Source organism: Parasteatoda tepidariorum, chromosome 5, assembly GCF_982258835.1.
Source record: "Parasteatoda tepidariorum strain Cologne lab strain chromosome 5, Ptep-v5.0, whole genome shotgun sequence".
NCBI classification, from domain to species: Eukaryota; Metazoa; Arthropoda; class Arachnida; order Araneae; family Theridiidae; genus Parasteatoda; species Parasteatoda tepidariorum.
In genome coordinates, this window is record NC_141759.1 from 19,858,273 (window position 1) to 19,873,630 (window position 15,358).

Sequence of the window (15,358 nt, forward strand, 5' to 3'; positions counted from 1 at the left end):
AAAATGACAACCATGATAGTAAGGCATATTTATATATGTGCTTAATTTTTGTAAGAATAGTGGTGATCAAAATCATTTAAAAATTAAAATTATAAAAGAAAAAATAGTATATACTTACTACCACTTTAAATATGAAAATAAAATCTTCCGGAAGAGTTGGCAGATATGCAGTCGGCGCGAAAGGGTTAAGGTAGGTGATGACATACAGTAACATAAGAACAATATAATAAGACTCTACTTGCAGTACAAATAGTCTTATTGAAGTAATTAGAAATTTAAGGTGGGTGAATCATACAAAAACATGAGAATAATTTAATAAAACTTCTTGCGATACAAATTATCTTAATTAACCCCTTCTTATATATACATTCTCAGGGTGTCGATAATCAGGGTAAAAAAGATAAAACTGGTAGCCAAACTGTATTCTATAGCAGTTTATTTGTGGGCGGGGTAATAATAGTTTGCTTTATTTAATTCACCACTACTTAGTTCAAATTAAAAATTGTATCGTTACACTTTTAACACATAAGGATTGGATGTGTCCGATTTAGAGTTAAAGCAAAAATAATTGTGTCAAATCAGCTATGTCCAAACTTATACTACCGCTTTTTATTTTTTAATATCCTGATTTTGATTCCGGACGAAAACATTTAGGACTCGCCCGTTCCGCAAATAGTAATTTAAAGTGGTTAAGTAATTTAAAGTGGGTAAAAATATAGTAAAACTTAAGAACAATATAATAAGGTTATTTCCAATACAAATTTCATCGTAAAACTGGAGAATTAATCATTTGGTATATTGCGAAGAAAAAAGTGGTAATATTTCTTTCCTTGCTTTTCAAAATTTCTAAAAAACACATGAGAAATGTTATGTCTATGATAGTGATGAGGATACCGCGATTTGGAAAGAAAAATAAATTCCTGAAAAAACGAATTTTATATCAAAAAATGATATAATAATGTTTTGCTTTTTTTTTCATATTTAAGTCCAGATTGTGGATAAAGTGTAGTTACGAAAGTTAACAGGATTTTTTTTTGCTTCATATTTTAATCCTATAATAACAATTTACATTGCAATTTAGTTAGAAGCAAAACAAGTTTACTTTTCTTAGTAATAATAACTCATAACAATAACTGGAAAAGTGTTTTTTTTTTTCTTCTTTAAGACCAGAATAACTTCAGGTAGAATATTTCGTTGACCTTTCTGTGGAGGGAATTTTTATTATTCCAGTTTGGAAAAATGGAAGGTTTTATTTCATAACGTTGTTTATAGTAGATATTAAATAAATAATAAAAGGTTATTCTTGCTATAATTACAATTTTATATTTTTGGTTGAAAAAAAAAATTTTTTTTTGGTATTAATTGATCAATTTAAAGTATTTTCTTTAGATGTGATGATATTTGTACAGGATCGGAAAGAGGAAATATCGTCAGAAATTCATTCGTTTTTTCCAACAATACTCGCAAAAATAATATTTCTTATCCAACTAATTATATATAATTTTTCTCTCCTTGTATTTGAAAATTTCGACCAATTTAAAAGTTTATTTTATAACATTTCATCTTCGTTATTTTCTAGCAATTTAATTACCACACTTGTGTTGCAAATTTTCTTGGAGTTTATATTTCAGCTACGGAAACTCCAAAAACGTACAAACAAAAAAGGAGAAAAAAATTATAAATAATAATAATTAGATAAATTCATCATTATTCACGAATATCAAAATTTTTTGGAGTTTAGATTCTTAAAATAAAATCAAATTTCTTGACCTCGCCGTCTATATTTTAGTATTTAAAAAATACAGAAATGCCAACTTGCTCCTTTAAAACCTCCGCATAGTTTTTTATCGACAGTCCGAGCAGACCATTATGAAGGTAAACCAGTTTACGAAAGAGCCGTTTAATAGAAAATCTATTACAAATAAGAAAGTGGTAGCAAATATATCACTAAAATTTTGTTTAATTAATGAATATGATTGGTTTGTCTTATTTACTTGTCAACCACTACAAATTCAACTCTCGAATATATCTATAATAAATTTCTCTCAAAACGAGAAATTGCGTTCATGCGCACAACTGTATCACTTTTTAAATAGTATGCGCAGACTTTTTCTAAAAGACCGTGTGGAGGCTTTCTGGTGTAGGAGGTGATGACTCCGGACAATGGATACATATTTTTAAGTGGTATAGTCTTTTATTGTATGATTCTTGGTTTAGTAAATTCGAGTTACAAGATTTTTACTTACCATTACTTCTAAATAATTCAAAGCCTTATCCCCCTTCTTCCCCCTCCCTCCTTTGTTACTCAACGCAGAATTCAACTAATCACAACTCAAACCACATAGGCAAGGCTGCCAACTTCTTTGCTTCCTGCAAATCATATTGATGAACAGTAGCAAAGATGCCAACTGCTCCGGACGTGCCAAAATAATTAAATAAACGGTAAACATCTATTTTTGCTTGCTTTTTAAGAGGTATAGCTTGGCATAATATAGGATAGTGATGAATTATATTAGCCTACGAATTATTTACAAATAGTGGTGAATAAAAATGTACTAAATTGAATTTATTAAACCAAGAATCACAATTGATAAACTACCACTTTAAAATATATATTTGCTGTCCGGAGCAAGTTGGCAACTCTGCAGTAGGCGATCAGAAACTAAAGCTAACATGTTTAAGGTTTCACCAGATGAGATATGAATTGAAGTGAATTTTTTATATAAACTTTCGCATATAGTGGTGTGAAAATTAACTTTAAATCAAATATATATATATATATAAAAAAAAGAATAATACATTAATGCATAAATTTAGCTACCACTAGAAATTTTCCCCTAAAAAAGTGTAGAAAGTTGGCAGGCCTGTTCTTTGTGATACGCCGTGTTTAACCTTATTAAAAGCGTTCAAAAATAATCTAATATCTGCAAATTCTAGTTTTTAGCTCTCTGCTGTTTTTAAAATTATTTTGTTGAATTCGGAGAAGTTGGCATTTCTGGTATTAATCTCTTGCACTCCGATGTCAACTCTGAGGAGCCATCAACACTCACCACTTAAAAATTAAAAAATCCTAAATAATAAATTTAGAGAAATAAATTTAAAAAATAAAGAAGCTAAATTATCGGTTAATCTTTTTGGAAAAAGTACATTAGAGAATGATGACATAATACGATTTTGACTAACACTACCCATAAATAGTTCAAATAAATATATAAAATTTCTAACTATATTCTCTAAAAATATTAGGTCCTGACGTTAAAATACACTGTTAATAATGACTTGTTCACAGTATACCCACACGTATATGGTTTCAACAAAAATGGGGAATTACTTCCAAATAATCTTCATGTGAACAATTTCCTCCTCTTAGTAGCATATGTTATCTTAATCCTCTTAGTAGCATATGTTTTGGAAGATTTTAAGTGGTGAATTTGTTGGAAAAACTTAAAAGATCATAAAAGCTTTTGAAGCTTTCAGAAATAGTGTCGTTTTTACCTATGTAGAATTTGCATCGGCTAAAATGAAGGTAGAAAGCTAAAAGCTGTTTGCCTTTTTCAATACTATATAATTAAAAAAAGTATTCTAATATTTCAAAATTGCTGGTATTGAAACCAGAAAGGAGTTAAAAGCTTATTTCCCTTTTCAATAGCAATATATATAAAGAAAAGATTCAAATATAAATATTGCGGTCCTATAAAATGTTTTCAAAATTGCTGTTATTAAAGCTAGAAATAAGTTAAATTTATTCTCCTCATTTTGGATCGATCCGAAAATTGCATGGGAAATATGGCACTATTTTTAAAAGCTTCAAGCATGATTTTTTCCATCGTGCCGAGAGTTTCGCTATATAAATTATTACAAAACATTTTCTGCTTAAAATAATGTTTACTTAAAGTTAATATAAGAGTGTTCTCATATTTATTTTGCTCTCATTTTTTTGATATTCAAAGAGGAACATTGTTTTTCGATGTTTACTGAAATAGGTTGCTTTTGTTGATAGGAAAAAAAAAAGAAAACTAGATGTTTAAAACTGAGAGATAAATAAAGTCCTTTTTTTGGATTCCACATATGACTCAAATGATTACACTCTTATCTTATTAGATTTGTAGCATTGAGTTGTCGCTTGAAATTTACAAAGTACGATTATAAGTTTTTTTATATTTTTTTATCTCTATCTGTTTTCCTGGAACGCAGAAATCTAATCTACTGGAGATTAAACTATTTACGTTTGCTTCTGCTATTTAAATTTAAAAAAATGCACTCACACAATCCACATGGTTTTAGTTAAAGACCTTTATACTCATGCAGAAATGCCAACTTGTTCCGGACAGCGGATAAGTATTTTCGAGTGATAGTCTTTTTATGTATGATTCTTGGTTTAATAAAATCAATTTATAGCATTTTTACTCACCACGATTTCTATATCATTCAAAGGCTTTTGTGGTACGTCACTTTGTTAAAGGTATGCCGTGTTGTGTCCTTTAAAAAGTTGCCAAAATTAACCGAAAATCTGCGCATTTTCATTTGTAGTTCTCTACCGTTTCTTAAAAATATTTTGTTCGAATTTGGAGCGGTTGGCATCTCTGCTCATGCATGTGGTCACAAAACCAGTGAAATTTCTTTTTTCTCTTTGGCAGGGAAGAACAGAAACCAACTGAGTTATAAGCTAGACAGAAATAAAAGTTTAAAAGCAAAGTGTTTTTATATGCAACCTAACATGAACTTTTGTTTTAACTATGCTTATTAATTTGAGCGTGTTATATAGAAAGTTGGAGTTCAAGAATATTTGAAGTTTAGTGATAACTATGGGTGTTTACAATAATCTGCAGAAGAACAAAATCAACTGAAGTAGGCAACGCCTCCTCACACGGTATTTTAACGGTAGTCCGATCAAACCACTATGAAGGTAAACTAGTTCATGAACAAGCCATTTAATACAAAATCTAATAAAAATAAGAAAGTGATAGCAAATAAAAGTCTAAAAATATTTTTTTTTAATTTAAGAATATAATTGGTTTGTCTTATTTACTTCTCTACCACCAAAGATTCAATTCTCAAATATATATCATAACTTTCTCTTTGTTCCATGCGTACCACTGGTTCACTTTTTAAATGGCTGTGTGGAGGTGATAAATAGGCCAGAAATACTGAAAAGAATTATTCAGTTGCATGCTGGTCTATCCAGGGTGATATCAGGACTGAAAGAAAGAGGAAAAACTATTAGTTAAACCACTTTATTTGTAATTGGTTTTAAGCAGGCCTAAAATAACATCTTACTATTCTCAATTACATACTAAGTCTCGAGTCCCGCAGTGGACTGATCGTTGAGACACGGTTCCCAGCAGATCATCGAAGTCAAGCATCATTGGCTGCGGTCAGTGTCATCACCTCCTACATCAAGAAGCCTCCACACGGTTTCTTATTAGTAGTCCGCGTAGACTGCTTAAAAAGTGAAGTAGTTGTGCGCATGATCCCAAAACCTTTTATGAAAGTAATTGCGAGAAATTTATCTTATATATTTGAGAATCGAATCTGTAGTGGTTGACAAGAGAATAACTATTTTGTGATAGATAGTTATAGAAATTCAAATAACAACTTTAAGTATAGTACATTTTGCTTTTATTTGTTTGTTTTTTAACCAGGGCCTACTTTTAAATCTGATGGGATGTGGTAGATAATTTAATTGTTGTTTTTCATTAAAATAAATTATGTATTTTTTTTTTTTTTTTTTTTTTAAGTTCAACACTGATTTTACAAATTACTGCCTCGCGGATCCTTTTTAGCATGTTGAATGCCACTCTAGTTTTACATGGCTTGCCTGTCTGGCCAAACTGTAAGAAACTACAAACTAAATTTGCAAATATTAGACAGAATTTGCTAGTTTTTTTAAAGGCCGGGATAGCCTCCTGTAGCTGAAAGCCTCCACACGGTTTTTATAGGTAGTCCGATCAGACCACTGTGAAAGATATCTACTTACCGAACGAGTCATTTAATATGGAATATAGTTAAAATAAGAGAGTGGTAGCAAATATATGACTAAAAATTTATTTTATTTATGAATATTATTGGTTTGCCTTATTCACTTGTCAACCACTACAGATTCATATATAAGATAAATTTCTCTCAATTACTTTTATAGAAGGTTTTGGGTTCATGCGCACAACTGGTTCACTTTTTAAACAGTCTGCGCGGACTACTTATAAAAGACCGTGTGGTAGGAGGTGAGGGCTGGGCCCATGTCCGAGAGTTCGTGGGTTCGAACTCTGCCTGCCGAAGACTCCCCTGTAGTAAATGGTGACTGATGCACGTTAAATCTGTCGAGTCGCAAAATCCTCCATGTTCCCATAACAAATCAAAACCTCTGGGGGTACTGGATTGGAGATTGATCGTTCTCTGATTCAGGTCAAAATTACGATCTGTGGATGAATGAATGGATCCGTCCTATTATTGCGGCGTATGGGTGTGGCAGAAGTCGAATTCTTGACCATAGATGGCGCCACTGGAAAACAAGAACAATCGCACCCCTCTGCCTTAACAGGCATACGTCAACAACAGCAACATTACATATCTGAAAAAAAGTGATGAATTATATAAACGTACGAAAACCTAGAAATAATTGTTGATAGAAATTTACTAAATTGAATTTATTAAACCAAGAATCACAATTAATAAATTACCACTTGAATATATTTATTCGCTGTCCGGAGCAAGTAGGCATCTCTGAGATATAACTATTTTTTTGTGTTCTGTATTGCATTAATTTATTCAAACCATTTTAGTAACGATAATAATATTAAAAAAATAAAAGCATTAAAAATTTGCTCGAATTATGTGTTTCTAATAATCTTGGCTTCGTCGGTCACCGGTGACCCCGTGGCTCTACGAACGAACTCAGTGCCGGTTACCGATGACCCCCATGGCATTCAACGTGTTAACATTCACCCGCGGAACCGCTGTGGTAGACAATTATAAACGAAAGCTCTGAGAAAATCTGTTAATTTTCCCAACATTACAAGAACTTCAGACCCAGGACTGCTTACGTTTCTTGTAAAACTTTATTCTAGTGGCAGCTAAGTTAATGTTTTAATGTATTATTTTTAATTCATTTATTATTTTCCCCACCACGACATATAAATGATTCAAAAGTTCATATGAAACGCCACATTGCTACATCTGATCGTATTTATGTTAATATTTATTTATGTCAACTTACGTATATATATGTCAAATTATGTTTATATTTATATAAGTCAACTTAGATTCGATGAATCAGATATTCAAATGTTATATTTACTCAAGCAAAGTGCTTGTTTTTCTATTAGCTACCACATCGACTGCTAAATTCAAAATGTTATTACTATAAATTTTCTGTAAATTTCTAGATGTATGGGATAGGGGCCGCTAAGAGGCCCAGGTGCCCAATTTTTGTAAATAAAAGTAAAAAAAAACATCTGATCGTAGATGGTTCATCCGGAATACCAATATACATGCAGACCTAAAAATACCAACTCTATCACAGCATATATACAAGCTAAACGCAGATTTTTTCGATAAAGCCATAGAATGTAAAACAGCAAATTTTAATGAAATCTTTGAATTTGAAAATTATATCAAAGATAAAAACTACAGACCAATAGCTGCACATTTCACCTCCAACGCCTCATATCATAACTATAAAAACAAATAATTTCATCAACCTTTCTGAAAATAACGTTTACTCATGCTGATACAATTCTGAACAACTCCAAAATCAAACAAACACAGTTTAGAGCAAGCTGCTCAATTTATTTTTGATTCCTTTTTAGTTATTCAAGCAAAGAGCTTGAAACATTCATAAAAGCAACTCCATTGCCTGCTTACCTCATTGCTCAACCAAAACTGTTCAAAAATTCCAGATGAATGGGATAGGGGCCGCTTCGCGGCCCAGGTGCCCAGTAAAATCTAAACACTAGGACATCTGATCGTGTTAAGGCTTTTAAAATGTTGACATTGGTGTTCTAAACCGTTTTAAATTAAACTTATTAATTCAAAGTATAAAAGGAAATAATAAAACTTTGTTACCACTTTAAACATTAAAAACTTACTGATATTTCGCAACAGTTAGTAGCTAAGCATATATATATATATATATATATATATATATATATATATATATATATATATATATATATATATATATATATACTTACTTTAGTTTTAGTACAACCAGCTTGAACACGCTTGTTATTTTCCTTTTATATTTGTTTATATTTCTTTCGCTTTATATATATTAACCGCAAAGCTCTGGACAATAAATCCCGCTTTAATTGAATTTTCCATCTTAATAGTGCTTGTGTACACATTTAACTGAACAGCATTTCATAGAAGAAGAAGAAGAACCGTTTATGCCATCGTATAATTTATATGTTTTTATAGAAGCTTCTGTCTATTTATAAGGTTCCATCACCAGTACACAATTACTCGGAAATCTGTGCGCCCGTGTACACATGCGCGCATGGATAAGTTCTTTTAATATTTCCTCCGCTCATGTTTGTACACCTGGGAAGCGCGGTAACTTCTTGTGCCCAGGAAGTCATGGAATTTTTATTTACTCAGGTAAATGTCATGAGTGGGATCATTCAATCAATTTATATATATATATTTTAATTGTATTTTCAGTATGTAAAGATCGTAAATTTCTTTATTTTGAAGGCTGTCTTTTCAAAGGTTCTATCGCCAATAAAAAAATAAAAACACACTTTATTAGACATCGAGTGATGAGCCCGATTATCGAGAAAAAAGTATGTTTAATGGTTTCAAACTAGCAATTTTTTTCCGTTCAAACGTAGCCTAGGTTCAAAATAAACACCTAGAATTTCAATTCAGGCGGGGCATCCCACCATGAATAAGGTTGACAGATTGGATTTTATATTTTTTATTGATTTTTATCAATATATATATATATATATATATATATATATATATATATATATATATATATATATATATATATATATATATATATATATATATATATATATATATATATATATATATATATATATATATATATATATATAAGAGAAATCGAATTTTAAAATACGATTTCTCAGGAATTTTCTCGAATTTTACAATCTGATTTCTCAGGAACTATTTTACTTTATTGTTTATGACCGTTGTTGAACAGCCGACCCAATTTATTGAGTTTACGACTACTAATGTTCACCTCCGTAGCCTTGGTATTTCGAACCCTATCCAGAAGACTACAAGGAAGCTCCTGGATCAAATACTGGGAGAAATTTGAAATCGTGGGGGACTTTGTAATGGAGCCAACCACCACGAGAATTTCCCACGGTTAGCCTGACGGCAAGGGTACTCTAACCCATGATCCGTCTACCACTGATGATATTTCAAATCAGCACTGTGGTCGGTGCGAGCTGGGTGCGGAATTCGTATCGATCATCCATCTCTGGTATTCGAACCGGGTCCACCTCATTGGAAGGCGAATGCTCTATCCACTGAATCATCGCTGCTGTCACTAACTATTTTTTTTATAACCGTCCTTGAACAGGCCCAATTTTTGGGTTTACGATTACTAATGTTCAACTCCGTAGCCTTGTAATTTTGAACCCAATCCAAAAGACAAGGAAACTCCTGGGTCAAGTAGTGAGGAAAATTTGCATTCGTGGAGGACTCCTTGATGGAACTAACCCGAATATCCGTTACATGGAGAGGAAGACCACGAGAACCTCCCACGGTTAACCTGACGGCAAGAGGATCCGTCTACTACTGAGGATATTTCACGTCAGCACTGTGGTTGGTGCAAGCCGGATGCGGTATTCGTATTGACAAGTCGTCACCGGGATCGAGCCCCAGTTCACCTCATTGGAAAGCGAACACTCTATCCCCTGAACCATCGCGGCTCTTCTTATTAACTCAGAGATGCCAACTTGCTCCGCTTTGTATAATAGTATTTTCTAGGGGTAGCGAAATTCAAGTTACTTTTAGTTTAGTATTTTTCCTTTTAAGTAATTTTCTCACCACTAAATATCAAAATTTGTAAGTATCAAATAAAATGCTACGTTATAGCATCAATCAATTGCTTACTCTATTAAAAAGTAAGTGTATCTTTCCGTTTCTTACGAATTTTGCTATATAATTTGCTACCACTATATTAAAACTATTCTAGAAAGCGGAGCAGTTGGCGTCCCTGTAACTATTAAACCGATTTCGTTAACAGTTTGTATTTTGCCTCGTAAAACTATATACTTTAAAATTAAACATTTACGATTTGTTCCAACCGTCACTTTGTTTCAGGCCTGAAAGCGAGACGGAAAAGAGATAATACTGGTAGGAGAACTATTTCAATATTAGATAATATTCGGGAGGAGTTAATCTATTCTCAACAATAACAATTCACTGTCAGGAAATTTATCCCGGCGAAGAAGCAATTCAATATAAAAATTGCATCCGTTAAAAATAATTGGTAGTTATGGATTTTTATTATTCCCGGAAAAAAACTAAAAATGAAATTTATTAGCTACCAGCTTTTACTCTTTTCCGTCTTGATATATAATGGCTTTCAGCCCTGCTTTATTCCAGCTAACTTGGTGAGTATTTATAAAGTTAAAGAAAGTTTAAACCGAATTCTTCATACTTTAATTATTTAATTCTCTTCTTTTTTATTAATTATTTTACAGAAAGCGATACATTTGGCAACACTGAAAATATTATTCGTTTAAAAAATTTCTACTCCAGCTAACTTACCACTGAATAAAATATTTCGCCTTAACCTCTTTGACGGAGAGAAAGTCTTTTAGCATTTGGCTTCTAAATTTTAATAAGACGCTGCGTTCCCCGCAAATGAAACATGCCCTAATGCCCGTGTAAGGGGCAGATTTATTTGTGAATGAAATAGTGAACCCTAGTGACTGTTTGTGAATTGATTCATCAGCTGTCATTAGTAGAGCAAATAACAAGCGTTTGTTTTGTTGCAGATGTTTCTTTGTTTCTTTCTCTCTCTCTTTTAAGGCATGAATGAATGAACTTTTATTTAGAAGGCGTTACAAATTTTTTAGTGTTGTTCACATTCTAGTTAAAACACTCACATCGTGTATAATAACGGAGTTGCAATTCATTGAACTTTTCAACGTTTTAGTGAATATGATATATCGAAAAAAAATTTATAGTTCTAAGTTTTATTTGATCCTTATTTGATTTGACTGATAACATTTTACTTAGTGTCGTCCATCTTGATATCCGTCGTAGTGCTAACTTTATGAGTAAAATGTGCGTGCTTCTATTTGCATTCTCTATTAATTTTGATGCAATTTTTGAGCATTTATTTCAGAAGGCATTACAAACTGTTTACTGTTGTTCACATTCTAGCTAAACGCATGAACACTCATATCGTGTATAATAATGGAGTTGCAATTCATTGAACTTTCCAATGTTTTAGTGAATATGATACATCGTCAAAAAATTTCTAGTTCAAAGTTTTATTTCATCCTTATTTAATTTGACTGAAAACGTTTTACTTAGTGTCGTCCATCTTGATATCCGTCGTTAGTGTTAACTTTATGAATAAAATGTGCATGCTTCTATTTGCATCCTCAATTAATTTTGATCCAATTTTTGAGCATTTATTTAAAAGGTGCTACAAATTTATTAGTGTTGTTCACATTGTAGCTAAAAGTGTAAACACTCATATCTTGTATAATAATGGACTTTTAATTCATTGAACTTAATCTGATTTCCAACGTTTCAGTGAAAATGATATATCGGGGGAAAAAATTCTGGTCCAAAGTTTTATTTAGTTTAATTTGAAACGTTTTATTCGATCTCATCCATCTTGGAATCCTTGCTAACTTTCTGAAACAAATGTGCATGCTTCACATAATTGCATTCTCAATTTATTTCGGTCAGATTTTTGAGCATTGTTTTAGAAGGAGTTACAATTTTTTTTAGTGTTGTTCACATTCTAGCTAAAACGTATGAGCAATCATATCGTGTATAATAACGGAGTTGCAATTCATTGAACTTTTCAACGTTTTAGTGAATATGATACATCGCAAAAAAAATTTCTAGTTCAAAGTTTTATTTGATCCTTATTTAATTTGACTGAAAACATTTTACTTAGTATCGTCCATCCGTCGTTAGTGCTAACTTTATGAATAAAATGCGCATGCTTCTTATTTGCATTCTCTATTAATTTTGATCCAATTTTTGAGCATTTATTTAAAAGGCGTTACAAATTTATTAGTGTTGTTCACATTCTAGCTAAAAGTATAAACACTCTCATATTTTGTATATTAATGGAGTTTTAATTCATTGAACTTAAGCTGATTTTTAACGTTTCAGTGAATATGATACATTCTAAAAGAAATTTTCTAGTCTAAAGTTTTATTTGATCTTTATTTAATTTAATTTAAATGTTTCATTCAATGTCATCCATCTTGAAATCCTTGCTAACTTTCTGAAACAAATGTGCATGTTTGACATAATTACATTCTCAATTAATTTTAATCAGATTTGTGAGCATTTATTTAGCCATTACGAATTTTTTAGGATTGTTCACATTCTACCTAAACGTATGAACACTCATATCATTATAATAATGGAGTTTCAATTCACTGAGCTTTAGCTGCTTTCCACCGTTTAAGTGAGTATGATACATCGCAACAAAAAAATCCCAGGTCAGTTTTATTTGATCATTATTAAATTTAATTTGAAACGTTTTATTCGGTGTCGTCCATCTTGATACCGACGCTGTTAGAGCTAACTTTATAAGAAAATGTGCATGCTTGATATGATTAATTGCATTCTCAACTAATTCCTGATCCGACTATTTTTTAATAATTGGTTTATAAATTAGTTAATAAGAATATTAGTGAAAGTACAAATCCATATATGGGCGTAATCGAAAATGATCAAAGCAGTAAATAATTGTAATATAGGGCATATAAGCAAGGCAGTGAATAGGCGCATTCGCGTATGAGCAAATCAATGAATGGGTGTATTAGAAAATAAGCAAACAGTGAAGATGTGTACTAGTGAAAAACAAATCAGTGAATGGGTGTATTGGTGAATAAGCAATTCTGTGAATATTTGTATTAGTCAATTACTAAATCATTGGACGTATTTGTGAATAAGTGAATCGGGATACTGATGAATAACAAATCATAGTATATGGGTATATTAGTGAGTATGCAAATCAACGAATAAGCGTATTAGTTTAAGTGCAAATCAGTTAACATGCATATTAGTTGTAAGAAGTCAGTAAATGGAATCAGTTAATTTTATAAATAAACAAAACAAAATTTATAAACGTATGATTTGTTATGGTAGTTGACAAACACTTTTTTTTTCGTTTTTAATAATTTTTATTTATAAGGAAAGATGTCATAAATACCATGCATTAAAATGAGTTATCATTATCTCATTAATATTTGCTTCTGAATTACGCTAAAATACTTTTTTAAAATAAAAAGATTGCTATTTTGCTTTTAAAAAAAATGAATTACAATAAAAGAAGCGACCGCTGCATCACGCATTTGATATAAAACGTTACATCCGCAATGAAAGATGTAACGGTAGGTGGGGGGGGGAGGAAGGGTTGTCCTTCAAAGAAAAGGAAGTTTGTTTCTTTCAGAATAACATCGGCGAAATTAATTAGGCAGTTTCATTAACAACTTCCGAAAACTTAAGAAAACAAGTTTTCTGACTGCGCCGGCTTCTGTTCACCTTTTTTCTATGCAATTCATATAATAAAACAAATTACGCAGGATTTTTCAAGGAAAGCAATTCAAATTATCGTTTGAGATTTACATGAATACATTTTGATAGAATTTAGCAGATGGTGACGTCATTCGAAAGAAATAAAATTGGATTGTAAACTTTGCGAGAATGTTAGCGATAAAAGGATTGAACGTTGATGATAGTGAAGAAGAAATATATATTTGCATGTTTTAACTATCGTCAACATTTTCCCCTTATTTTATTCTTTTCCTACAATATTTCTTCCTTTTTCTTTTTTTCTTTTTTTTTTGTTGATATACGGAATATGTTAAGCCTTTTCGGTATCTCATGTAAGATGCATTGATTGAAAAACAAAAACGAACGAAAAATAAATACACTATACTATGATTCTGATAACGTTGGTTTTCTACAACATGTTCCATGTTGATAAATGGGAAAAGATTAACGAAGTTCCTTTCTACAATTTATACTCCGTTGCAAATTAAGAAAAGACAATTGTATAAAATTTAAGTAATAATCCGCGACTGCATATAGTTCCGTTTTATTTAGCTATCCAATTATAAAATTATGCTTTCAAAACAATATGAAAGCTTTTAAAAGTTTAACTCGTCGGACAAAAATTTAATTCGTTCTATTTTTCATAAGCAAAAAGAAGACCGTCCAACGTCGTTTAAAGAATTGGCGATGTTGATATTCGTTCGCACTTGGCATCCACTTAGATGCAAACAGGCTCTTTCCGTAGGGACCATGATTTTTCGTAACTTGCGTTTGTTGTATAGTTACGTTTTAAAAAAAATATAGAAATATGTGATATTTACTTCGACTTATAACATTACATTACTCCTCACAAAAACGCCGATAAAAATGAAAAAATAAAACTGTTTTGCAACCTATTTTCTGTTTAGTTTCTTTGAACCACTGGTCTCATATCTGGTAAATAGTGGCATCTTAAAAACTTCGAAATTTATGTTTAGTAGTAGACAAAATAATTTTAAATCAAATTTATTTAACTACTATTTACTAATACTTTAAATCATAAATTTTGCTACCACTAGAAAAATATTACTCTCCAAACGCAGCAAGTTAGCATCCCTGGGAAGATAGAGTATCAGAGAAACTGATGAGTTAATTTTACATCAAAAGAAGATGAAAGAAAAAAGTAATATCGGTCAGTGCCTAACACAGAGATGCCAACTGCTCCGGACGTGCCAATATAATTATAAAAAAAACGGCAAATAACTACACTCTAAATTTTGCAATTTGACTATTTTTGCTTGCTCTTTAAAAGGTATAGCTTGACATAACTACTTAAGCTTAGGCTGAGATGTAGTACGAAGTACCTGCCCTCAGAGCGGGCACTCCACTTCTTCGTCTGTGTTGATGCCCGTAGGCGACTAGAGTACTGTGTTTATAGCATGACATAACCAGGGATGCCAACTTACTCCGCTTTGTAAAATAGTATTTTCTAGTGGTAGCGAAATTTAAGTTACTTTTAGTTTACTACTTTTCATTTTAAGTAATTTTTTTCACCACTAAATATCAAAAATTATAAGTATCATATAAAATGCAACGTTACAGCATTAATCAATTGATTATTCTATTAAAAAGTAGGCGTAACTAT

General features: G+C 31.4%; 1 protein-coding gene across 5 annotated transcripts in view; it reads left to right on the forward strand.

The window, feature by feature from the left end:
• LOC107445872 (uncharacterized) overlaps positions 1-15,358 on the forward strand; it is a 256,280-nt gene that overhangs the window by 150,542 nt on the left and 90,380 nt on the right. For 2 of the 5 annotated variants that reach the window (XM_071184742.2, XM_071184746.2), the window contains exon 5: positions 12,547-12,674. The exons of the other annotated variants lie outside the window; for them this stretch is intronic. The gene's annotated coding sequence lies outside the window, so the exon portion shown is untranslated. The remainder of the gene's footprint in view (positions 1-12,546; positions 12,675-15,358) is intronic. 5 annotated transcript variants of the gene reach the window in all.